The sequence below is a fragment of the Sceloporus occidentalis genome, unplaced genomic scaffold (assembly GCF_023333645.1).
Source record: "Sceloporus occidentalis isolate IW3139 unplaced genomic scaffold, rSceOcc1.0.p SCAF_4, whole genome shotgun sequence".
In the NCBI taxonomy this organism is placed as follows: Eukaryota; Metazoa; Chordata; class Lepidosauria; order Squamata; family Phrynosomatidae; genus Sceloporus; species Sceloporus occidentalis.
The window spans coordinates 108,734,454-108,759,809 of NW_028316984.1; the positions used below are offsets into that span (position 1 = coordinate 108,734,454).

A 25,356-nucleotide genomic window follows, 5' to 3' on the forward strand; every position below is an offset into this window, starting at 1 on the left:
ACTATCAGAAAATCTGTCATAGAGAGAGTGAAAAGCTTTAAGCAGCTCAATCAGTAATATTGTAGGATTAAACTGTAGGAACTCAGAAGATACTGTTTCACAAAGAACACAAATGGAAATTATTTCTCAAGCAGATATCACCAAGTGAGGAGTCAATTGTTTACTCTTAAGGGAGTAGAGATTAAGAGACGCTGAAAAATAAAAATGCAGACCACATTCAAAGCAAGAAAAAGATTTATACTAGTGCATGTTCAAGTGAATGAGCATGCACAGTTATAGATTGTACATTCCAATACCACATATATAGCTGAGGAGGATTTCCAGACAGAAGTTTCCTTATATTGCTACTTTAAAGACTTTGTGTGGTTATGATACCGTTCACTTCCTTTGCTGATTTTGCATGGTAAGAAAGAATATGGAAGAAAAGAGGAAGACAAAATAAAGTTACAAATGAAAGATGACTATCATCTAAATATGGCACCCACTTTAAAATTTGGCGAACGAGGCAGGGCTTCTTTACAATAAAAGCCTCATCTAGAAGCACCTCTAATTTCTTAAAGAGTCATTCTATCCTATTCAGAGGAAAATACAACCTTCCAGAAAAGTTTCACATTATGGATGTCTCACAATGAATTGTAGTTTTTTCAGTACATGTCATTAATAAAATTCACATACATAACAAATTTAGGACCTCGTGTAGTTATTACATTTGTGTTTCAATTGCACTATACCCTTTGATAAGTATGCTAGACATTGAGGATTTTCTACCTCTCCAATTGCAATAAATTGGCTTGAGATGGTTTTCCAATCTAGACATAGAGCATAAAATGGAGGGCATAGTTACAGGCTATAAAAGACCAAAATAGTCTATGATATATTCATTAGAAAGTGTAACTTGCACATTTTGAAGCTGGCAAATGCTAGATCTGAGGAGGCAAGCAATAGAGGGATGTGGTGACATTTCAGAGCATCTATGAAGAAATCTCTGCATGTCTTAAGCCAGTTCTGTTACCTATGGGGTCATTCAGACACTTTTTTTGTTAGCTGGATGATGCGAATAAGCCAACTCATGCGTTCTGGGTTTGTTATTCACAGCATTTTGTGAATGGAACCACAACTCTCCATGTTCTATTACTCAGACATGCTCACTAGCCCTGCGCCTCCCCCTCCCCCAGGGTGATAGCGACCCCTGTGAGAAACTGAGACAGCGGTGACAATGTCTCCCACTGCTCCCTGGAGCCATGGCTGCCAAGAGACAGCAAGGAAAGGGAGAAATGAGAGAGGAAAAGTCCTCTCCCTGCATTGGAGGAGAAAGACACAGCTCAAGGTTAAATCCCGAGTGTATTCACATTGTTATTCACACTGCCAAAATGCAAATCTTTTTTTAAAACTCAGGGGGGGGGGAGTACCAATTATCCTGGGTTAATTGGGTTTTTTTGGCAGCCTCTTGCCCACTCCAAACTGAATCAAGTATATTCAGGATGCATGTGAACAACAAAGATTCAACCTGGACTTATCCTGGATTATTTTCACTGTCTGAATAACTCCTATGCATACTCCAAGGAATCACAGCCCATATACTACTGGCTGGTTTGATCAGGACTATAGGAAAATGAAAAAAAGTGTTGGAAATTTTAGCAGGAAATTCATAGAAAGAAAGAACAGAAGGGTTGTCATAAAAACTAGCGCAGATGCAAAATGACCATAAAAGTGAGTACTCCGGAGGAAAAAATAAGAACCTTTTGTTAACAAATGGAGCTAAATCAGACAGTGGTGGAACTCAATGAAAAGAAACTTTGAGCATTTGTTTCTATAGGGCCAGATGAAAGGAGGCTATAGCCAGAAATATTTATCACTTGGGTAACCTATTTTGAGAATAATTTTCGAAAAGGGACTTCAAATAATTTACTGAATCCAACACAGAATGAAAAAGAATGATCTATTTGACCTTCAGTAACCCCACAGGATATTGAAGGATCGATTCAAACACTTACACCAGGCAAGCCATCTGGAGAGAATATGTTACCTTCAGAAATATTTAAAGATGATATGGAATGGTGGGTGCCAATCCTATCCAGATTGTTTACAGATATAATACTGTACAGGGAATGTACCTTCAGGTGGGTCACCTCGCACAGTAGTACCCATCTGTAAATAAAACTACAAAGAGGAGAGAACAGAGATGACTCATGCAATTACAGACCTATAAGCCTCTTAGATGTAGCATCCCAGCTGTACACAGGCTATCTTCTTTATTAATTGGAACAGTGGGAAGAATCTATCAAAACCATAAACGAAGATCAGGCAGGCTTTTGTAAGGGACATTCAATGCTAGAACATTGCTTTATTCTGCATCATATAATTACAATTTTTTTTTTTTGTTCCCACAGAGAGTCTTTTTACAGCTTTCGTGGCTCTTTCATCAGCTTTGAATTTAGTAGTTACTTGGTAGCAACTCAGAGATAAACTTCGTAAGACCAACATTGTCTTCTTTGGCTAATGTAGAAACAACATGTCTGAAATAGTATGCATACTAGAGTTGAGTTCAAAGGAGCCCTAACCAAAAACAGTCAGCATTTATAAAGGAGTCAAGGAAGGATGTATCTTGGCCCCCTTTCTGTTTAACTTTTACTTCAACAGTATCATTCAGACCTTTGCCTATACAACACTCCATGCACGAACAACTGGAGATAGAATATTTGGTGTATAATTGTATGATGATGATATAGTTTTGATTTCACTCACTGACTGGCCTTAGATGTTATTAAAGTTTGGCCAGTTCTGCAAGCAAGAATATTTTCAGATTAACTACTCAAAGGAAAAGGTAGTGGTGTTTGGTAGAAAGTATATGAGCCACATGTGAATGGGCAGATAACAGAACAAGTAAACACATTTAAATACTTGAATTCTATTACACCAAGAGAAAACAACTGGTAAACCCCATCTTTAAGGTTTGTTGTTGTTATCCACCCTCAAGTCAGTTTCACCCCATGGCGACACTATTGATGAGACATCTCCAAGATTCCTTGCCCTCCACTGCTCTGCTCAGTTCCTGCAAATTCATACCCATGACCTCTTTTATCGAGTTCATGTATCTAGCATATGGCCTTCCTCTCTTTCTGCTTCCCTCCACCTTTCCTAGCAGTATTGTTTTCTCCAATGAGTTGTGCCTTCTCATGATGTGGCCAAAGTATGACAGCCTTAGTCTAGTCATCGTGGCTGCCAGAGAGATTTCTGGTGTGATCTATTCTAGCACCCATTTGTTTGACTTCTTGACTGTCCATGGTATCCTCAGCAATCTTCTTCAGTATGACATTTCAAATTATTATGAATTGATATTCTTCCTATCCACTTTCTTAACTGTCCAGCTCTTGCATCTGTATAGTGGCTTGTACAATTCTAACATTTGTGATGAGTTGTATCTCTTTACATTTTAGAATGTTTAATAGTTTTTTCATAGTTACCCTTCCCATTTTTAGTCTTCTTATGGTTTCTCAACTGCAGTCCCTGCTCTGATCAATGTTTGGTCTTAGTTATGAGAACTCTTTTACTATTTCTATTTCTTCATTGTCTAGGTTGGATTTGTAGAGATTCTCCATGGTCATTATCTTTGTTTTCTTTATGTTCAACAATAAGCCTGCCTTTGTACTTTCTTTCCTGATCTTTCTTAGTAGTTGTTCTAGGTCTCTGATCTTTTTTGCTAGTAATATTGTGTCATCTACCTTAAACTGTTGATATTCCTTCCTCCTATTTTCACACTTCCTTCTTCTGTGTTCAAGCCTGCTTTTGATATCATATGTTCTGCACATAGGCTGAACAGACAGGGTGAGATCTAACATACATCTAACATCCTGGGATAGTTATTATAGAGCTAAAACATGGGGCATGGCCCATCTGGAAGATATGGCATCGTGTGGAACATTTTTGAGAAAGTTACTGGACTTACAGTCTGGAACTTCCGCAACTCTGCTTAGAGCTGAGATACATTTGCCCTCCATCTCAGCCAGAGGTATACTATACAAGCTGAACTTATGGCTTGAGATGAATCAATTGGAGGATGATTGCCTCCTCAAAATGCCATGGTTTGAACAATTTAGCAAAGTGGGGGATGGGCTCATTATTGTGTCTCATCCATATTTAAGTATAGGGTCACACCTGATACATTGATCAGTTTAAGTCTAGGGGGAAAATTAGGAGAGCAGGTATTTAGTTATAACAAATCCACTGATAACATCTTAATCCAGTCTAACCACTTCTCCAGCTGATATAGCCTTATTAATGGAAAATCATTTGGTTGACCAGGTTATGAATGAAAGCACTTGCCAAATTGTAATTCCAGACAATGCCAACAGCAATTCTGACTAGCAAATATGTGAAAACCATAATCACCCAGAGGGAATGTATGTGGGGAGCTGGCAATATTGAAGCCCTCTGTCATTATCCTTTTTTAGTACCCACTGTACACATCTCCTAATGAGAAGTATTCATCTTATTATTTGGCTGTTTTGTTAGATGGCTTGACACAGGAAAAGATAGTATTGAGGAATATGTTACTCTCTTTGTCCTTGCAAGAAGGAAGAGTTTTTATAAAAACCCATCAGTCAGATTGCATATTTTAAATTATTTTATTTTGTCATAAAACTTTGTATATGTTTTTTAAAAAACTGTGGGGAGAAAGATGTTTCAAAGTCCCTTGGATGACTGAAAACAGCCACTACAACTTAAAGCATCTATCATGATTTCCTGGTGTGTGGGTCTAGCAAGCCCCCCCCCCCCCCCCCAATGCCCTGGCATTTCAAGCAGAACTTCAGCACTGCCACTGGGATGAGAAACAAAAACAATCATTCAAATTGAGGTATTTGGAGTAATGCAATACTGTTTCCATAGACAGACATTTCCTTTGGTACCTCCAGAAAATATGAAAAATTGATCCAACTGTTTAAAACTCAAAGACTCCTTTTACCCCAACTGCCTGCCTGAAAGAAGTAAAGCCCTCCCTTCAGCCACCATCTTGGGGAGAGAGAGGCAGGCTAGCTCCAACTGCCTGCCTGAATGAAGAAAAAGCCCTCCTTCCGACCACCATCTTGAGGGGGAGAGAGGCCTGTTATGTTTTATTTTGAATTTGTATTGTACTTGCTGTTGTACACCGCTTTGATCTAATTTGGAAAAGTGGTATATAAATAAACATTATTATTATTATTATTATTATTATTATTATTATTACTACTACTACTCGGGTTTCCTTGTTCATAACTTGCCTCTGTGTTGTGGACTTTTGTTTTAGTGAAGCACTGGTATGCTTAGTTTGCTTAAACATTAAAGTTGATCCCAATTAGAGTTGACTTTTCTGAATCACAGGGAACTTAGTAAATCAACCCTTAGGTAAATTCCACTGATTCAATGGGCCTACTCCAGCTGGGACTAACAACTGGATTTAGGTTCATGCTTACTCAGAGGCATGAACCTCAGAAGCAGGCAGGCAAAAATGATATTAGCAAAATTTCATCCATTTCATCCACGAATAAAGTCCACATACACTAGAGTTATTGGAGGGCAGTCAAGAACCATAAGTCTTCTATGGACTTTGTGCCTTCAGCTTCAGGTATATTACCAGAAACTCTTTGCCATTTGGTCTGAAAAATCACTGTCAATGCTTTCACATTTAAACTCTTATGTTATTCTTGTGAACAGTTATCAACAAGTGATGGGAGGAGAAGAAAAGGGTTGCAATGGGAAAAAATAAGGCAGAACGAATTTGTAGGACATTTCTTACTATTCCATCATTATAAAATTCCCTCTTCCAAAGATGTTTTGCCCTAATCAGAGCAACTGTCAAAAAAGTTTTAAGTGTTTACATCCAGCATATAGTACAACTTGCATCCTAAAGAGAGAGCCAACTGAATACACACACACACACACACACACACACACACACAAACTAGATCATGTCCATATTTGTTTACATAACACATGCTAACAGTCATCACAAATACATGTTGAACTCATTCACAAAGTCAGTTCCATACAGCTTATGGCCACAAAACTATTGCAAGTTGATGAGTAAATAGTCTTCAATGGGAGGTGGGAGTTGTATAGTGCTCAGTTCTTGAACTGAAATACCCAGCATTCCTCACCACGGACTATACCAGCTAAGGCTGCTGGGACTTGCAGTTCAATAACAGCTGGAGTGCTTCACAATCCCTTAGAGATGCTTTTTTGCATGCTCCAAGTATATAACACAGGCCTTGATTTCAACCAGCCCTGCAATATCAGACCTTCAGGAAGGCTGCCTGAAGGAAAGTGTCTAAAAAAATTATGAAGTGTTGAGGGCAATGCAAATAGCCTGTCCTATCAGATAACATGACATGAGAAACACTGGAACGCTTTTGTTTATATATAGAGCGGTTTATCAGCAGCATGCCTCACATGCCTGGAGTTCTTAGCCACCATTGGCCTTCGAGTGTGTTGTACATGCAAGAGATGTTTGGACACTTCATTTTACATTGGGCACGCCAATAAAACCAACATAAACATATATATTAGGAATCAATCACAAAATTGCTCAGTAGTGTTGATAAGCATAGCTATATTAATTAAGATCTCAACACATATTCTAAGGTTTCTTCAGAATAGTATAAACATTTTCAATTCACAGTATCCCATTTCAGACTTTGATTTTTAGTTGTGCATGTCTGTGTTTATCTGTGCCTGATTTTTTTTAAAAAAGTGGCTTAACAATCAGTTTGCCAATGTTTTATTTCTATTAAAAAGGATTACTGTAATTATAAGAATTAAAATATAAATATGTGGAACATCATAGTGTAAAACAATACTATAAAAGCAGACAGAACAATCAAAAAGCAAACAAGCTATTCAAAAACAAAGTACAGTAATTTCTGGCATATAAGACTACTTTTTAACCCAAGAAAATCTTCTCAAAAGTCAGGGGTCGTCTTATACGCCGAGTGTCGTCTTATAGGGCAGGTGCTGAAACTTCTGAGCCAGACTGGAGAATCTGCAGTTGCCGCATATGGTAGGGGGAGCTCAAAAACAGCCGCAGCCACATCCCCTCCGTATGGGGCAACCGTATGAAAGCAGGAAGGGAGGCGCTGTACAAGTACGGTAGAAGAAAATCTTGGAGACAGGGAGGGCTGGGCAGGCAGGGAGAGCTGTTCAATCCAAGCAGGCTTTGTATACAACAAGTTTTCCTGCTAAGTACCTGCATGTCATAAGCATTTGAATTAAAATTACCATATTGAAATCAAATCTGAGGTTTTCAAAAAAATTTATTTGGAAGAGGGGTAGTCTTATACGGTGAGTATACCCCAAACTCTATATTTTAACTGGAAAAGTTGGGGGTTGTCTTATACGCCCAGTCGTCTTATATGCCGGAAAATACGGTACATAAAATAGCTGATATTAATTAATAGAATGCGTAACGAAGTAACTCTTTGGACTTCAAAAATTTCTGAAATTGCTGAGGCTTATTCCTCCCTTGTTCTGTTTCTTTCCAGAAAAAAAGAGACATTTGTTTCAAACCAAGAAGACTTGATGTATATATGAACACAATATACTGGAAAAGTATAATGAACCCAGCCATTGGTTTATTTAGCTCAGTAGTACATACATTGACTGGTAGTTTCAGACAGTCCACTGCTCCCAGTCCTATCCATATATGCAAGTGACTAAACCTGGGTTCCTTTGCTCTACACCAGGCCTACACAACATATGGCTCGGGGGGCACATGCAGCCCACCAAAGGATTTTGGGCAGCCAATGAGGATGTGGAACAACTTCAAGGCTTCTCTACTGCTCAGCCTCCTCCCGAGGAGAGGGCCATGTGTGGGAGGAGGTGGACAAGTGAATGTTTGCCCTGCTAGGCTCCTCCACTACTCAGCTTTCCCGCGAGGAGAAGGCCGGGCTGTGTGTATGGAAGAGGAGGAAGACAGGCAAACGCTTCCCCCTCAAGGCTCCTCTACTGCCCGGCTTTCTTCCAAGGAGAAGGCCAGCTGATGGAAGAGGGAGACAGACAAATGCTCATCCTGCAAGGCTCCTCCTCTCTTCTGAGAAGGCCAGGCAGTGGACAAAAAAGAGGGGCAAATGCTCGCCCTTCAAGGCTCCTCCCAAGAAGAAGTCCAGGAGGAAAAAGGGAACAGGCAAGGTTCTTCTGCCACTCGGCTTTCTCCTGCAGAGAGGACCAGACGGAGGAGGAGGAGAATAGAATTAATATTATTTAATATTAATAATTAATTAATATTTAATTAAAACCTATATTTTAATTTTGGCACCTACCTACTGCCAAGTTGTGCAGGTCTGCTCTACACTGTGCTACAACCCTTCTCATTGCATAGGTGGATTCTAAAAGAGCAAAACAGTAAAAGCTTGAATCAAGTTTCGGAAGCAGTGGCTGAAGCTGGATATATTCAGAAATATGCCATTGTTCTAGAGATGATGGTTTGGCTTTCAACTGTGTCTCTGAAGTGGAAGACATCCTAAGAAACCCCAGCCAGCACAGCCAATGAACAGGGATTCTGGGATCTAAATTCTAAAATTTCTGGAAGACCAAAGGGCAAGAAGTACAACAAAACCATTTTCATTTATTTTTATTTATTTCTTTAATGGCACTGGATGGGGCTTTGAGAGGCTGTAGAACAGGAGCAGGCAAAGTGCAGCCCATGGTCTGTATGCGACCCCAGGGACCCTAAGTGCATCCTGCAGAACTATAGTGCATCCTGTGATACCCCCCCCCAGATGCTCCTCAAAGACCACAGAAGCCCCTCTCCCCATTTTAAAACTTGCTTTAAAAGGCAACAGTTTGTTCCATTAATCACATCCAGGCCTCCAAATCTCCCCAAAGCAGAGAGAAAAAATAAGAAAATAATAAGCCAAAATCGTGGCTGGAAGTGACATACGTCACTTTGGGCATACTGAAACATGTTTCTATGGTCCACCATGTGGGTACAGGAAGGAAAACTAGCCCCTGCCCTATTTGCAGTTGCCCACCCCAGTTTTAGAATGAAGAATCAGCTACAAGGATCCTTGGGGATCCAACACTAGATTAACATTATCTGTGTGGTTTTTATACAATATCTGAAGGCAGACAATTATACCAATGTTACTCTTACACAACAACCTCAGAAAGGTTTTGTCTTATACTGTATTTATCACAACACTGCAACAAAGAGACAGACAGACAAGCAAATCCAAAGAATCCCTGGATCCTCTCTGCTGGTATCATTCCTGCATGTTTCCTTAACTCCAGATGGAAGAATATTTTAGAACTATTATGTATACTTTAAAAAAAACCACAGCATCCAGTCTTGTCTATTGTCTGGAGGGTATATTTACATATATGTTTGTAATGAAGTATCTTGTCTAAACACAAACACCACATTCTGAACCTTGTATTTCCTCATAAAGCTAATACAATGGGCTCTTGGTATCCACTGTGGATACCAAAATCCCTGGATACTCAAGTCCCATTAAATACAATGGCCTAGTAAAATGGTGTCCCTCTTATAAAATGGCAAAATCAAGGTTAGCTTTTTGGAACTTACATATTTTTACAATATTTTCAAGCTGTGGATGCCTGAATCTGTGGATAAAAAAAATATCTGTTGATATGGAAAGCTGTACAGGGCTGTGAAGGCATTTGGCAGGGAAAATATGTGAACAAGGCAGGATCGTGAACTGTCCTCCTAACCACTCATTTTTTTCTGGAAATGCTCTCCAACATTTCACAGGGTCATCCTGCCATCTGTTTTCCAACACCAGAAATGTGATTAACTTGGAAGGGAAAGGAGAATAAACTCAAGAGACACTGAGATAATTAGGAAGTATTTGCACAGCCTGTCCTGTTAGTCTCATAATCTCCCACACTGAAATATTGGATTGGGACACCATGAAGGAGCCTTGACGGTGCAGTTGTTAAATGCCGGTACTGCAGCCACGACATCGTAAGTTCCTTCCTAGAGAAGGGCTCCAACGTCCACTCAGCTTTCCATCCTTTCATAGGTCAGTAACATGAGTACCCAGCTTGTTGCAGGCAATTGGTTTACACACTGTAAACTGCTTAGGGAGTGCTAATTCACGGATAAGTGGTATAGAAATGCACTTGTTATTGCTATATTTTTTCTGATGAAGCAAATTTTGTGTTGTAATGTTGTCACTGAAAAGAAAGAACAACAGTCTATGATACAGGGCTACCACCCCTGCATACATCTATTTTCTTGTACAAGAAAAAAATTCCACAGGACTTGGATACAGTGTATGACACTCAGACAAAATTACAGCAAATTTACATTAACGAATGAAGAACCCTCATATCATTACTGAATCAGCATTTGAATTCACCTAATATCACAATGAAACAATGGAAAGAAATACAGAAGAACTCCTGTGTTTGATGTACAGTATTCCAGGTACTCTATTCAGTGTGATTTATGTATATTAAATCTTGATTTTAGTATCCTTACTGAATTGTGTACAACTTTATTTGTGCTTTTGTCTTATTTCAGTTTTGGTATTGCTGAAGATCTTAAACATTAGGTTTTGGAATGCTTTCCATGAGAAATGTTAGGATTACTAGCCCAACCTTTACGAACTCAGACATCAAAATGTGTTGAGATTATTATTATTATTATTATTATTATTATTATTTTGATAATTCTATTTGTAGCTTTTTGCTTCTCTGGAAAACATTGGGAAATGATATACACACTCATAAAAATAGCATCACCTCCACCACCAACAGCACATTTTAAAAGCAAAGTGGATACTCATCTAACCTGTGTTTAATTGCTGTTTTCTTCAAGCGAAACCTCTCCTAACAATACCTGTTGCTGTGTAAAGCTATCCTTGGGCTGTACAGACTGCCAAAAAATAACTAATCACACCAATTAATATCAAATTCACAAATTTAAAGCCTGAAGGTGACACAAAAGTGCACAAGCAGAAAAAATATGAATCAAAACTAGACAGGTAGGAACACTGAAATAGGAAAGATTCATCTCACAATGTGCATCCTATTTGCTGTTGTACTGCTCTGTAGAAGGCACACATTATTACTTCCAAGATTTTGTCTGAATATTTGTCTCCTGTCTCTTTTACAAACTGGATTCATTCCATGGCATCATTCTGGAAAAGGGTACCATTAAACTACTTCAGTTGACAAAGCACCATTAGTATAACTCATCAGCAGATTAAATTATATTTAAAGTCTTAGTGCAGTGAGTCATTGGAAAGCGTACTAAATGCAGATTCGGGAACAGATGCTACCATTTTGGCTGGATATTACACTTTGCAAAAACACACATGCATGCACACACTAGCTTTAGGTTGAAACATATGGCCTGTATATTCAAAACCAAAGCCATCATCCACTTAGAGATGCTTGCACATTGAGAACCGCTTTTTATCAAAAAATGTTCAGATATGCTCATCTTTTTGAAAAATGACAAATTAAACCAACAAAGGCTTGTTAAAAAGTTCCAAAGACATCTGAGTCAGAGATTAAATCATGCAAATACTATTATACAACCGCCTCAAAATCTACAAGCAGGCTCATCCTGTGTTCAGATTTCAATTTAGCACATTTTTTTTTAAAAAAAATAAAAACTTATCTTCAACCTGTTTTCACTAGAGTTTGGGGTGTGTGTGTGTTGGGATTACCATTCTCACAGTCCCCTAGCCAGCAAATCCAGGCACCAGGCTGGCTGAGATGTTTTTTTCAGCTGTAGGATAAAAAATAACTTTTATAAACTTTAGTTTTTAATTGTGAAATCCAGATTCAAGTAAAACACTAAGCATTTATTACAAGGTGCCCATAGTCTATTGGATGCAATACAGATTATGGATGAATCATCCCCTGTTTTAATATTCAACTAAACATCCACACCTTGACATTAAAATAAAAATCCATGTGTAATCAAGAACCAGTTACTACCAAAGCCAACAAACTCAAGGTTCAGGTATGCAACTATACAATATAATCTCATTTTCAGATCTTGCCTGACAACACTGATCAGATGTCATTAGCTTTCTCAGTAAGAAGATATAACACAGCTATGATCTCTGCTAAAAGCCTTACAATAAGAGAATTCTAACAGAAGCTGCTTCTCATACAACTTGGCACCTTTAAATCAGGTGAACTTTGTGCCTGTGTGTATACATTCATACTGTACATACATACATACATACCTTAATTCACACAGGAATAAATTCTCATTTTGATTGTTACACATGCATACATGATGGGTGACACCAGGCTCGACAACAGTACATGTGAAAGTGATCTAGGAGTCTTAATGGACCACAAGATAAACATGAGTCAGCAATGCAATGCAGCATCTAAAAAAGCTAATATGATCCTAGGCTGCATCAATAGGACTGTAGCGTCTAAACTTTCTTTGAAGGTTTTTAAACAGAGGCTGAATGGTCATCTGTGGGGGACTGTTTTGACTGTGTATTCCTGCATGGCAGGAGGTTGGACTGGATAATCCTTTGGTCTCTTCCAACCCTATGATTGTATGACAAAATATGTCCTCACCTAGTTTAGTGCAGCTGACTCAGAACCAAATATTTATCTAGTCCAGGATTCCATGGATGCAGCAATTAACCCATTTATTATGGGAATCCCAAAACTGCACGATTGTTATTTTGTCATTTGGCAACCAGTATTTGGAGATACAGGCCTAAATCCTCTTGTTAGCCCCAACTAATGTAGATAGTGGTAACTTGATAAATCAGTTGCCCACTGCTTCAGTGGCTCTAATCCGGTCTCTAAGACTAGAGGTAATATATACTTTATATACTTGTGTATAAGTCTAGAAATTTTAGTCAAAAAATTGACCCCAAAAAATTGCCGACTTATCCATAGATCAATGCAAGTACGGTACTTTAACTCTTATTTTTAAAAAGGAACCATCCTCTGGTGAAAGGCAAGAGCATACTGTATAAACTCCCTATACATCTAGAAATTTTAGTCAAGAAATTGACCCCAAAAACCTGGATCGACGTATCCATGAGTCAGTGTAAGTCTTGTACTTTAACTCTTATTAAAAAAGGAACAAACCCCTGATGAAAGGCAAGAGCATAATCTGTCCTGGAAGCACTGATTCCCTTCTATTCTTTCATCCATCCAACCTTTAGTGTGAACATAAACAGTTATGTCTGCTGGAATTTTGTAAGTTCTTTGGCACTGCTTTCCTTTGCTTCATCCTTTACATCCTTTGTTAAATATACCCCTAGATTTTACCCTCGACTTATCCATGGGTCATATCAAAACCTGCTCTCGATTTATACATGAGGTCAACTTATAGTCGAATATATATGGTAATCTGTCCTGGAAGCACTGACCCCCCCCCCGCTTTGCTTCCTCATCCATCCAGCCTTTAGGGTGAGCACAGTTATGCCTGCTAGAGTTTTGTAAGTTATTTGCAATTGCTTTATCCTTTAGATCTTTTGTTACATGACTTATCCATGAGTCATATCAAAATCCATAATTTTGGACCCAAAACTTGCCCTCAGTTTATATATGACGTCAATTTATAGCTAAGTATATATGGTAGTTATGACTACTTTTCTTCTCTATGAATGTGTGTAATCCTCTTTTAACGTGGTAAACAGTCATCATTACATCTTGTTGAAGTGAATAGTTTTATCTAGTTTTAGCTATACTTTTAAAATATGCATTGTATAACATGCTTGGTTGTGTGCGTTCTAAATTTTTCATGATTTAGTGTGGGGCTGAGCATCTCTAGATGTTCTTGGATTATAACTGCCATCAGCCTTAGCTAGCACAGCCAAGTTGACAGATACAATCCAACACCTAGGGAGCCACAAAAGTCCCATGATTGCTTCAGTTTCATTGTACGAGCACAAGTTCTAGTATTATGAGAGAAGAAAATAACTTCTTAGCCATGTTTGCCATATCATGCACATTATACCCTTCAATCCTATTCCCTTCCCCTTGACTGTCCTTTTCCGTCAATAAACTGCTGCTAACACTGCAGCCTATCCTAATAGGTGACTTGCTGCAATCCCTTTGATTGCCATTTTCTACACCTTTTCCAGACCTAAAGCATCCTTTTTCTAGGGTACAGTTCCTAGAACTTTATATAGCATTCCAAATGTGTTAGCATTATAACTTTGTATAAAAGCACTGCAATATCAGGAAATTTTATTAGATTCTTTTTCTAATAATTCCCAGCATGTTTTTCAGCAGCCAACAATCCTTCCTTCATTCAAGCTGGGACAGGTTTCATAAGCACCTCTCACAATGCAAGAACTGAGACAGTACATTTTATTTATTTAATTAATTAATTATGGGTTTTGTATCTCAACTTTCTCCCAAAATGGGATTCAGGTTGTGGCATCTTCCTTGCACAACTCCTTCTGCCAGAAAACTTGCCTGGTGTTGGACATTTGGCAAAGACCTTTGTATTTATAAGATCAGATGCATTTTACTTTAGCAGCAATTGTTTTTAACACTGCCTTTTACTTATTATTATCAGAAACTACATTGGAAACATCTAAACCTTAAATGAAGGACAATATAGAAATAAATAAATGTTTTAAATGGATTTATTCTAAATAAATGAATGAATTCACAATATAAGCTCTACTACGTAGACTGGGTGTACAATCCCATACATGTGTTGGATCACATGGAGCCTGCTAGGGTAGTTTTGCATCCCTCCCTTAGATGCTCCTCTCAAGAGCAGTGAAGCTCAGCATCTCTTTTTATCAAGAGGAGGCTTTCTATCCTCCTCCCCAACTAGAAGCTTCCAATTTTAGAAAAGGAACTAGAGAACTTGCAATTTAAGAGGGACGCAACTGGCCTCTGGACTCTTAGATTTTGCCCATGCTATACCCATTTAACTGGGCATATGTCCCATTAAAGCAATAGTTAAGATTCAGTGGTATACATGTTGGATTCTGCTACCTTCCCAAGAATCATGATCCCCTTTCCACCTGCAACCTTCCATACATGCTGGAACTTTCTCTGGAAAGGTGAGAAACTTTCTGCAGGAGGGTTTTTTTTTATTGGCAAAACAAAGGACTGTTTCATGGGAAGAAAAGAAATTCACACTTCTGCTAGTGTTGGCCACTGAAGTATGCCACTGGCTCTTGGTTAGTAGGACTTACCTCAGAGTAAACGTATCTTGCATGTCTTGTGCCACAACTATATGAGAGATGTACAAGATGGCATTAGCAAGAGATCACCTCTGACTCTTGCAAACTATGTGACAGGCACCATCCATTAGCATTCTTTCAGTGTCACATTCCACACAACACCCCAAACAAGAACATTCCCCCACTGCTGGGAAATTAAAATGTGTAATTCCAGGAACAACTGGTTGCTGCTTGAATGATAGGAGTTTCCCACAAATACCTTCATTAAGAGAAATTATTTGTCTCCTATGCAACCAATGAGGAACAAATATACATTTTTTGTTTGCCCAAACTGAGTAAAAACTGGGCCTCAAACTAGCTGTGCAAATCAGTGCATGAAGATAGATATAGATTTAGTATTTCTTTTAATTGTACTTATCCAGGGACTACAATAAATCTCATGAGCCAAAGTCAGATTAATAAGAATACAAGGTCACCACAAGTGTAACCTAGTGAAGAACAGTAATGTTTCTTCAACATATAAAGGTAAGGAAAATCCCTGCATTCTTCTACTCGAAAGGTAAGTTTTATTAATGTCTAGCTAGCCATTAAGATGAAAGCTGAACACTTCATGGTTTAGCTTCAATTAACTACTAATACATGCAAGCACACATACACTTGCACTTATCTCAAGGGTCATTAATCCACCAACCCATTACAATTACACTGGAACTAAAGAGAGCTATCAACATCTGAAAACTGAGGTCCCACTTCAGGAACAAAGTAATTCTATGATCACTAACTGGCTTAACTTCACTCACTTCAGCAAAGCTACTGTGAAGAAGAAGAAAAAATGCAGACTTTAATACCCGTCTCAGCATGTGATAAGAACAGAGGTTAGGACAAGTGGGTCTTGACCCCAGATCTAACACTGCCCTGAAGTTTTCATTGCTAGAACAGAACAAATAAAAAGCCATCTTCCCTTCATTGCTCCATTTCATGTACTTTGGAGTACTGATTTTAACCTCCCCAGCTTTGTACACCAAAGCTAGAATTTTGCCCTACAGACCGCATAGCTCATGAGATGCAGGAACTCGTTTACACAACTGCAACCTGGAATTTGCCTCTCCTGCCTTTCCATTAAAGTATTGCACAAACAGAGTGTTTTAAGAATATATTTCAATTAAATTATAATCCCCAGTATCAGTTAGTAATACATTTAGGAGCTTGTTTGGAAAGCAACAGCTAATGTTGCAATTACACCGTGGTTTAGCTATTAAGTACTGCAGACTTATTATAGGAAAGACTCAGATGCTACAAAGTAATTTGTTTTCCTTAATTAGTTATGATTTTCCCCATTCCTGGATCAGCACTGTATACTATTTTGTTTTTAGATGCTACAAAATAAGTTGTTGGCAAAAGTCTTCTGCTTTGTTTTGAAGGTGAGATGAGACCACAAGCTCCCATACAGAAGGCCTCTTATTTGTTTGGGTCTCTTAATTTGTTGCCACTGAATGAAATTTATTTATAACCAGGAATGGGAAAAGAATAACTTTTTAAAGTTATATGATATGGTGCCAGCAAGAATTTTTTGGAAGCAACACCCAGGGGAATTCTCCACAAAGATGCAGAAGAGTTAGCCTTATTTTTGAAAGTGGTAGTTGCCCCTCCTTTCCTGTGGACTTGAGATCTGTGGTCTTGAATATTCACAGAGGAACTACCTCTGTTAATTTCAATGGGCTGTGCTCCCGTGGTGCATACCCTATGGGGCTTGAATATTGGTGAGTCTCCGTTTTCACAGGAAGGTCCGGAATGGATCCCCTGTGAAAACAGAAGGCCAAGTGTACTTTGTCATGCCAGCTTTTGGTATGTTTTTCAGCTTCAGGAACTGAAGAACTTAAACTTATCAAAAAGGTCATTATGGTGGGTTACAAACCGCCATAAAATACGTATTGACTACGTATTAGGGTTAGGAAGGGGCGGTGCTTCCGCACCCCCCTAACCCTAGTACGTAGTCAATACGTATAATATGGCGGCGGCCGTTCCACATGGCCGCCTCCATATTGACGTAGCGGACGCTGTGCGCCCGCACGTCACGCGGCGCTTATGATGTCGCAAGTGCGCCATTGGCGCGCCGCAGGAAGCAGCTCCATTTTGGAGCTTCTTTTTTGCTCCGCGAGGGAGTCACGCGGTTTGGCTGCTGCGGCTCCCTCTCGGAGCAAACAGCAGCACCGGCAGACCGCCGCAAAGCGGCGGTCTGTAACACTCCTATATTTTATCAGTACTCACCAATCCTATTCAACCTCTTATATTAATAACAATGTTAGATTACACCTCCCATGATCTCTCACCATTATCAATGTCACTTAGGGCTGATGGGAACTATAATCCAACAATACTTGGAGAGCCACATGTGTCCCATCCTTGCCCTGTATCTCCAAATGTGGATCCTAGACTAGCCAAAAGAAGCACTCTTCTCCAGCACCACATCTTATCTTTCTTAACTGTCCAGCTCTCACATCCATAGATGGTAATAGGGAATACAATGGTGTGTATGATTCTAACTTTTGTGCTCAGTTGTATATCTTTGCTTTTTAGAAGCTTTTCTAGTTTTTTCATATCCACTCCCACCCCCAAAATTATTCTTCTGATTTCCTGGCTGCAGTCCCCATTTCTATCAATGTTTGATCCCAGGTATGGGAATTCTTTTACTATTTCTATTTCTTCATAGTCTACGTTGAACTTGTGAAGATCCTCGGTAGTCATTATTTTTGTTTTCTTTATGTTCAACATTAAGCATGCCTTCCTGAACCCTGCTTGAACCTCTGGGATTTCTCTTTCCATGTATGGTTGGAGTCTATGTTGCAGAATTTTGAGAAATAATTTTGTTTGCATTGGAGATCAGTGCTATGGTTCTATAGTTGCTGCAGTTTCTTGTGTCTCCCTTTTTGTAGATGGGTATGTATATTGATCGCTTCCAATCTGGTGGCCATCTTTTTGTTTTCCATATCTGTTGTCATATGTTGGTTAGCACTAGAGTTGACTCTGTCAATATGGATTGCAGCAGTTCAATTGGAATATAATCTGTTCTTGCTGATTTGTTTTTTGCTATTTCTCTTATTGCAGTTTCCACCTCACTTTTTAGAATTTGGAGTTCATCTTCATATGGCTCTTCGTTCCATGTATCATTCATTTTGTCATCTCTTTTGTATAATCCTTTTGTGTATTGCATCTAACGTCTTTTTATTCTCTCTTGGTTTTGAGTTATGTTATTTTTATTGTCATAGAGCATCCTAGTCCTTGGTTTGAATTTTCCTTTGATTTCGTGGATCTTGTGAAATAGATCTCTTGTTCTTCCCTTTTTGTTGTTGTCCTCTATTTCTCTGCATTGGTCATTATAGTAATTTTCTTTATCTTTCCGCACAAGCCATTATATTGTTGCATTCATAATTCTTAGTTTATTCCCATCTCCCTTTTGTTTTTTCCCCTCTTCTTTTCTTTTCTTCATTGCTTGTACAGTGCGCCCGCACCATACGCGGGCACGCCGTATGCGGTCTTGAGCGTATGTGCTCAAGCCGCGAGGAGTGTGCGGGGCGGAAGGGGTGGCGCATCCCATTCAATTGAATGGGTGCGCGCCCATGGCGCCCCGCGCGCCACCGTGCACGAGCCCCATTGTGCATAGGCGGAATTTGCCTTCCGGAATGGATCCCTCGCGTAAGGCGAGGGCCGACTGTAGTATTTTTTCTGTCATCCATTTTTTTCTCTTTCTTTTTGTTTATTGAAAGTGTCTGTCTGCATTCTTCTTTTATTATGTCCCTGGCTTCAGACCATAGTTCCTCTGGTTCTCGGTCTCTTATGTTTAGTATGCGAATCTGTTTCTTATGTTGTCAGTAAATTCTGTTGAGATATTATTTAGATCATATTTTGGTATAATCACTGGTTTTGGTTTCTTCTTAAGTCTTACTCTTATTTTTGATATGAGTAATTCGTGATCTATACCACAGTCAGCACCTGGTCTAGTCTTGGCCACCAGTATAGAGTTCCGCCATCTTTTACTTCCAATTATATAATCTATTTGATTTTTGTGTCTACTATCTGTCCATGTGTCTATAGGTATATATTTACACATGTCCATGTGTCTATTGGTATATATTTGCATGCCTTGTTTCTACAAGCAATGACATTAAGGTTTACAATCCATGTATTTATCATCTGTGGAGTAGAACCACAAATTTTAAATTTACATTTGCTTCTTTTTTTCAGTTTCATTCTATTTTATTTTATTCAAGTAATACAAACATATATGCCACTCAAAACATAACATATCTCCTGTTCCAATAATTATCCAGAAAACTTATTTTCCCATAGTTCTGCAATCTCTTTCCATTTTGCATTATATTGTTGAACCGTTCTCTCGTTTTTGGACATTGAGATCATATCAAAAATTGCTAATTCATTCAATTTCAAAATCCATTCTTCTAAAGATGGGATAGAGCTGGACTTCCAATACTTAGCAAATAATAATTGGGCAGCAGTAACTGAATATAATAAAACACTCATTTCATCCTGAACTAAATTATCCCGAATCCCATCCGTAATGTTTAACAAAAATAATTCAGGGGTAAAAGGAATATTTTTCCCCATCACACTTGCTATACTTCTGTGTATCATTATCCAAAACTTTTTAGCCGACTTACACTGCCACCAAAGATGGTATAAGGAACCTCCTTTTTGATTACATTTCCAACAATAAGAAATGCCTTGTTTAGCAAATTTGGCAATCTTAATTGGGGTCAGGTACCACCTAAAGAACAACTTATAATAATTTTCTCTTAAATTATTACATTTAGTAAAACAGAGATTTCTTTTCCATACATTTTCCTAACTGTCCAAGGGAATAACTCTGCCAATGTCTTGGGACCATTGTATCATATTGGACTTAACTGTTTCTTCAGTCATTTACATGTTCAGCAAAAATTTATACATTTTTGAAATTAATTTGAACCTAGAACCATTAATAATTTTATCAAAGTCTGTCTCTTTACCCTCTATCCCATCCCTAGATTGATCTCTTTTCCAATCTTCTCTAATTTGCCAATATTTAAGCCAATTTAGTTGAGGATCCATCTCCATTAGTTCGTCTTTGGTCTTTAATTCTTCTTTTTCTCCCCTCCTTATTAAGATGTCATCATACCTTAACCATTTGTTGGAAGGCTTTTCTCTTTCTTATGAAATGCCTCTTGCGAGGATGTCCATCTTGGCAATTGCCTATAGAGTTGTTTCTTATATTTGGTCCAAATAGAGAACAGTGCATTTCTAATAAAATGCTGCTTAAACTCTTTAGTTCTTTGATCAATATTGTAACAGATATACGCATGCCAACCTAACTCCAACCCAAAAGATTCCAGGTATATCATTTTCTCATCATTTAATAGAATCTACATTTGCTTCTTTTGCTTCTTGAACCTGAGACAAATTTTCAGTTGACACCAGCCCCCAACCCCATAACAAATAGTTTTACTTAATATAACACCCCAATGACTTCAGCAGTAATCTATGGTTCTTTATAGAAATGTGTTGATGAATACAGATACCAAAGCATATTTATTAAATATGACATGGCTGGTGCTGCATAATAATGTTCCCATTCATATTATGAGGTATCTGTCAAGGCTGGAAAAGTGTCACTCTATTCATCATTATTTTAATTACCCCTTTGTTAAATCACTGAATAACTCTTGTATGTCTTATCAATGACACAGATCTGTATTTCTCAATGGAGTATTGTTATGGTTAATACAAAGCCTCAAGAAACATAAGCCCCCCAAAATTAGACTTTTTAGATCAAGGCCCTTCAGACATCATTGGATTGCAAGTTCTATCATGGCCAGCCATACCCAGCATAGTAAAAAGTGAGGAACTCTGAGACTTGCAATCCAACAGTATCTGGAGGGTTGTATGATTCCCCTCCTTGTTCTAGAGCCAAGTAAATATGTTTGGGATACAGTTTTGTTGTTATTGTGTGCCTTCAAGTCGATTCTGACTTATGGTGAGCTTATCACTGAAAATTGCTGGAAATTCATCAGGTTTACAAAATTCACAAATGATAGATCAGGTTGCTCCTGCTACTGGTTATCCTGCTGCAGCCAGACTTCTCTGGTAGTCAAGGTCGGCTGTCTCAGCCCAGGATTTCCTCTGCCCCATCCCGGATTCGCCCCTTTTCACTCGCTGCCCCTCACTCCTGGAACCTTCTTCCCCCGCGAGCAAGAGCCATCACTTCTTTAACCAGCTTCAAAACGGAGTTGAAGACCATCCTGTTCAGAGAAGCGTTCCCAGGCATTGCATGATTGTCACTTGCTATTTGATGTTCTTTTGTTGCCTGTTTTATTGAATCATTTCATGTATTGCTATGTATTTTATATGTATTATCCTATTATTTCTTAGATTGTACGCCATAGGCAGGTTTACTCTTTTATATTTATTGTTTTATGTACAGAGCTGTGCAAATCTCCAGCACTATATAAATAATAATAATAATAATAATAATAATATAATTACAGTTTGTTATTGGACTGTAACACCCATGATCCCTTGCAATTAGCTATACTCACTAAGACAGAAGAAAACCACAGTCCAACAATATCAGGGGAAGGAACACGTTTCCTCATCCTTTATTTAGGTAAAAAGTTTTATCATGAAAGTCACATTCATTTCCAAGCACCCTGGTCCCTTTCACACAACATAGTTATAGTACAGCAATTTTGCTATGCAACATCCTATAGAATCCTAGGATTTGAAGTTTAGGGAAGGAGATTTAGAAGTCTCATCTAAAAATTTTAGTACCTCACCAAACTAGAAATCACCAGTTCCACAGGATATCACCATGGCAGTTAAAGTGGAATCTTGTTATTAACTGCCATTAAGTTGACCTTGATTTATGGTGACCCTATGAACAAGATACCTCCAAGTCTTACTGTTAGCAACCTTGTTTGAGTGCTGCAAGATCAGAACTGTGGCTTCGTTGATTAGGTGCACCCACCTGTAGTGCAATCTTCCTTTTAATGAGTCCTGTCTTCTTATGATAAAAGTGGAATCATAGTACTATAACTGTGTTGTCTGAAAGGGCCCCAGTGTATAATTCAAAGCTGACTGTCAGGTATCACATTACATATGTCTTTGAAGAATATGTTTTATGGACTCCAGAAATTCTCAAAAGAGAGAGCTCCAAGAATTACCACAATTCCAGCAAATATATAAGTGTGTTGTCCAGGGCTACATGTATTTTCTTACAACTAAAGCCTGTTTACTCCCAGGAAGCATGTATTTATTTATTTAGGTACTATTATTTATATATTGATATTTCACATGTTTCTGTGAAAAGGGAACACAAAGTGATGAATAAACTAGCAATTTTTAAAAAAACATTCTTTAAAGCTTAAGTAAATATCAGGGACATGTTTGTAAGAGAGCAGTTAAATCATAAAGACAAGGTACATACTCAAGGACTAACAAAACTGTTAAACAAACATTTTCTTAAAGAACTGGGCTGTTACATACCATTCAAAACAATATGGTGTTAGGGCTTCACATATCTTTATTTGAAGAGAATTCTATAAGGTGAGGAGAAATGCCTTATCTGGATAAAAGTCCACTAAAACAGGACTTTATCACATGGGAAAATCAGGGGTTTAAACAGCAATTTTCTCATGAATAAACAGGAATAAACAGGCAATAACTAAGCAATAAACAACAAATAATTCATGGGATGTCACCCCCATGAATGATTTGTTGCTGTTTATTGCTTGTTTATTCCCAGGAGAATGACACTTTAATCACGACATCGTGTGAAAATGTTAACAATTTTCATGGGAAAATCACTCTTTAAACCCTAGATTTCCCCTGTGTGATAAAGTCCATAGAAGGATTTATTTCCAAGTGAACATGGACAGGATTGGACAGTTTGTTAAATCCACAGTAAGCCCAAATTAATGTACCAGTACCCATGCAAGTTCCAGTATCACTTAAAATATTTGACTATCAGCATCTTCAGCTGACTGTGGGGCCATTCAGACTACCTTTTGCACCGAACTGTAACCCAGTTTAAAAGTGGGAAGTTCTCACTGGCGTCGGATTTTTCACTCCAGGATCAGGGGCTTGCACAACCGATCCAGGGCAAATCCCCCTTAGAGTGGGTTTTCTGGAAGTGGATTATTTCCCATTTCTTTTTGGAAAAACTGGGTCCAGGCCAATGTGAACTTGACCCCGGTCATGATCGAGTCATTTAGGGGGAGGGATCAAAGTTTTTTGACAGATTATGCAAATGCTTGGTGCTTTCACGTGAATGTTTGTAGTACATGTTTTCTGACAGATTATGTCAATACTTGGTGCTTTCACGTGAATGCTTGTGGTACATGGAGGAAGGGGCATGGAGTGCAAGTGAAAGGGAGGCGAGAGGGGAAAGACAAGAGCATCGGGCTGAGAGCGAAGGGGAGATGAGAGGCCAGGGTGTTGGGGGGCTGTGTGACTGTGGCATGGCCCTGTGGGGCTCCCTTTCATCCTCCGCATCTCCCCACAAATCCCCTTGAAGAGGCCCAGCAACCTGCCGGGCAGAGGTTCTGCCAGCAGCACTTCCAGACACAAGGGAGGGAGGGAGGGAGGGAGGGAGGGAGGGAGGGAGGGAGGGAGGATGGCTGGCTGGCTGGCTGGCTGGCTGGCTCACAGTGTCCTTGTACCTGGCTTTCGCATTGAGCCTCCCACAGATGCTGAAGGAGCCCCACAGAAAGAGGGAGGGAGTCCCGGCAGTCAGTTCCCCCCTCCAGGAAGCAGCCTCAAGCCATGGGAAGGGCTCATTCTCTGGCCTCCCAGGCCTCCTCTGAGGCTGAGGGGCCACCCGGGCAGCTGCGCACTCCCACCCAGCGACCTCGCACACGGCTTTTTCTGGCTTCCCTGGGCTCTGCAGAGGCCTCAGGACTGTGTCGGCCACAGAGCAGAGGTAAGAGCCCTGGGAGCCCACACTCTCCTCCTGCTGCTTCTGCTTCTGCTCCTTCTCCTAGGCAAAGGGGCAGCCGAGGAGGGATCGCAGAGCAGCAGCAGCCACAGCCAGTGGCTTCTCCCCCTTCGCCATCATCCTGGTCCTCCTCTGCAGCCTGTTGCTTCCTCCCCCCTCCTCCTCCTCCTTCCCCAGCCCCCCCCCCCCCAGTCCTCAGTCCCAGGGCAAAGCTGGAATGGTTTTTTTAATAGTTTTATATGGCAAGTTGACAAAATATGCGAACGCTGCCGCCATTTTTTTTAAAAAAAAAGGATAGGGGAAAAGCACCCAGGCCGTTGGCCAATGGCAGAATGGCACGTCACCATTGACACCAACAGAAGTGAATTGATTGACCACAAAAGGCTCCATCTTGAAGCGCTACTTCTGTAAATGGGAACATCAGCAGTGTAAATTGCACTGGGGAGCTTTGATCGGGACAAAGGTTAGTGAAAACTTCTTTCCGGAGAGATTCGGTGCTGGTTTACCTAATCTGACCTACATCTACCCAGGGCAAATGGGCCAGTGAGAATGGGGCCTGTGTTGCAAGACACCCAGACAAACACAGCTAGCAGCCACACTTTGGCTTTCACCTTTGACTTACTGACAACTCAGATAAGGTCAGAAGCTTTTCAAGGGTCATAATAAGCCAGTGTGGTGAGATGGTTTAAGTGTTGGACTAGACTCTGGAGGCCAGGGTTCAAATCCCTGCTTGGCCATGGAAACCCACTGGGTGACCTTGAGAAGTCACACTCCCTCAGCCTCAGAGGAAGATGAAGGCAAACTCCCTTTGAACAAGTCTTGCCAAGAATTCCCCTTGGTAGGGTCACCTTAGGATCTCCATAAATCAGAAATGACTTGAAGGCACAAGAGGACAACAAAATAATAAGGGTGGGAGGCAGAGCTATGAAATCTTGCAAAATCCAAATACAGGCAAGACTTGATGTTTAAGGTAGTTGTCAAAGATCAAGGTACTCACCTTACCAGGAATCTCCTTACTAGGATGATACAAAGATAGTGCAGAAATTCAACCTATGCCTCATAAAACTATTGTACTTCTAAATACAATCATATCCAGGTGGTGCTATTGTTCTGGATTAACTGACATAGATTTATAGGAGTTGGATCTCATTTATACAAAAAAAGGCTGATGCTTCAATACAAAATGCACATAAAGACAAAACATGCACACACCCATTTCACCCAGCAGCCTTCCTG

At 39.5% G+C, this 25,356-nt stretch overlaps 1 protein-coding gene across 5 annotated transcripts in view; it reads right to left on the reverse strand.

Moving 5' to 3' along the window:
- LOC149314491 (liprin-beta-2-like) overlaps positions 1-25,136 on the reverse strand; it is a 183,877-nt gene extending 158,741 nt beyond the window's left edge. For 3 of the 5 annotated variants that reach the window (XM_089521235.1, XM_089521234.1, XM_089521233.1), the window contains exon 1: positions 25,118-25,136. The gene's annotated coding sequence lies outside the window, so the exon portion shown is untranslated. The remainder of the gene's footprint in view (positions 1-25,117) is intronic. The other 2 variants (XM_089521237.1, XM_089521236.1) reach the window with 1 other exon arrangement.
- Positions 25,137-25,356: the final 220 nt, after the last annotated feature.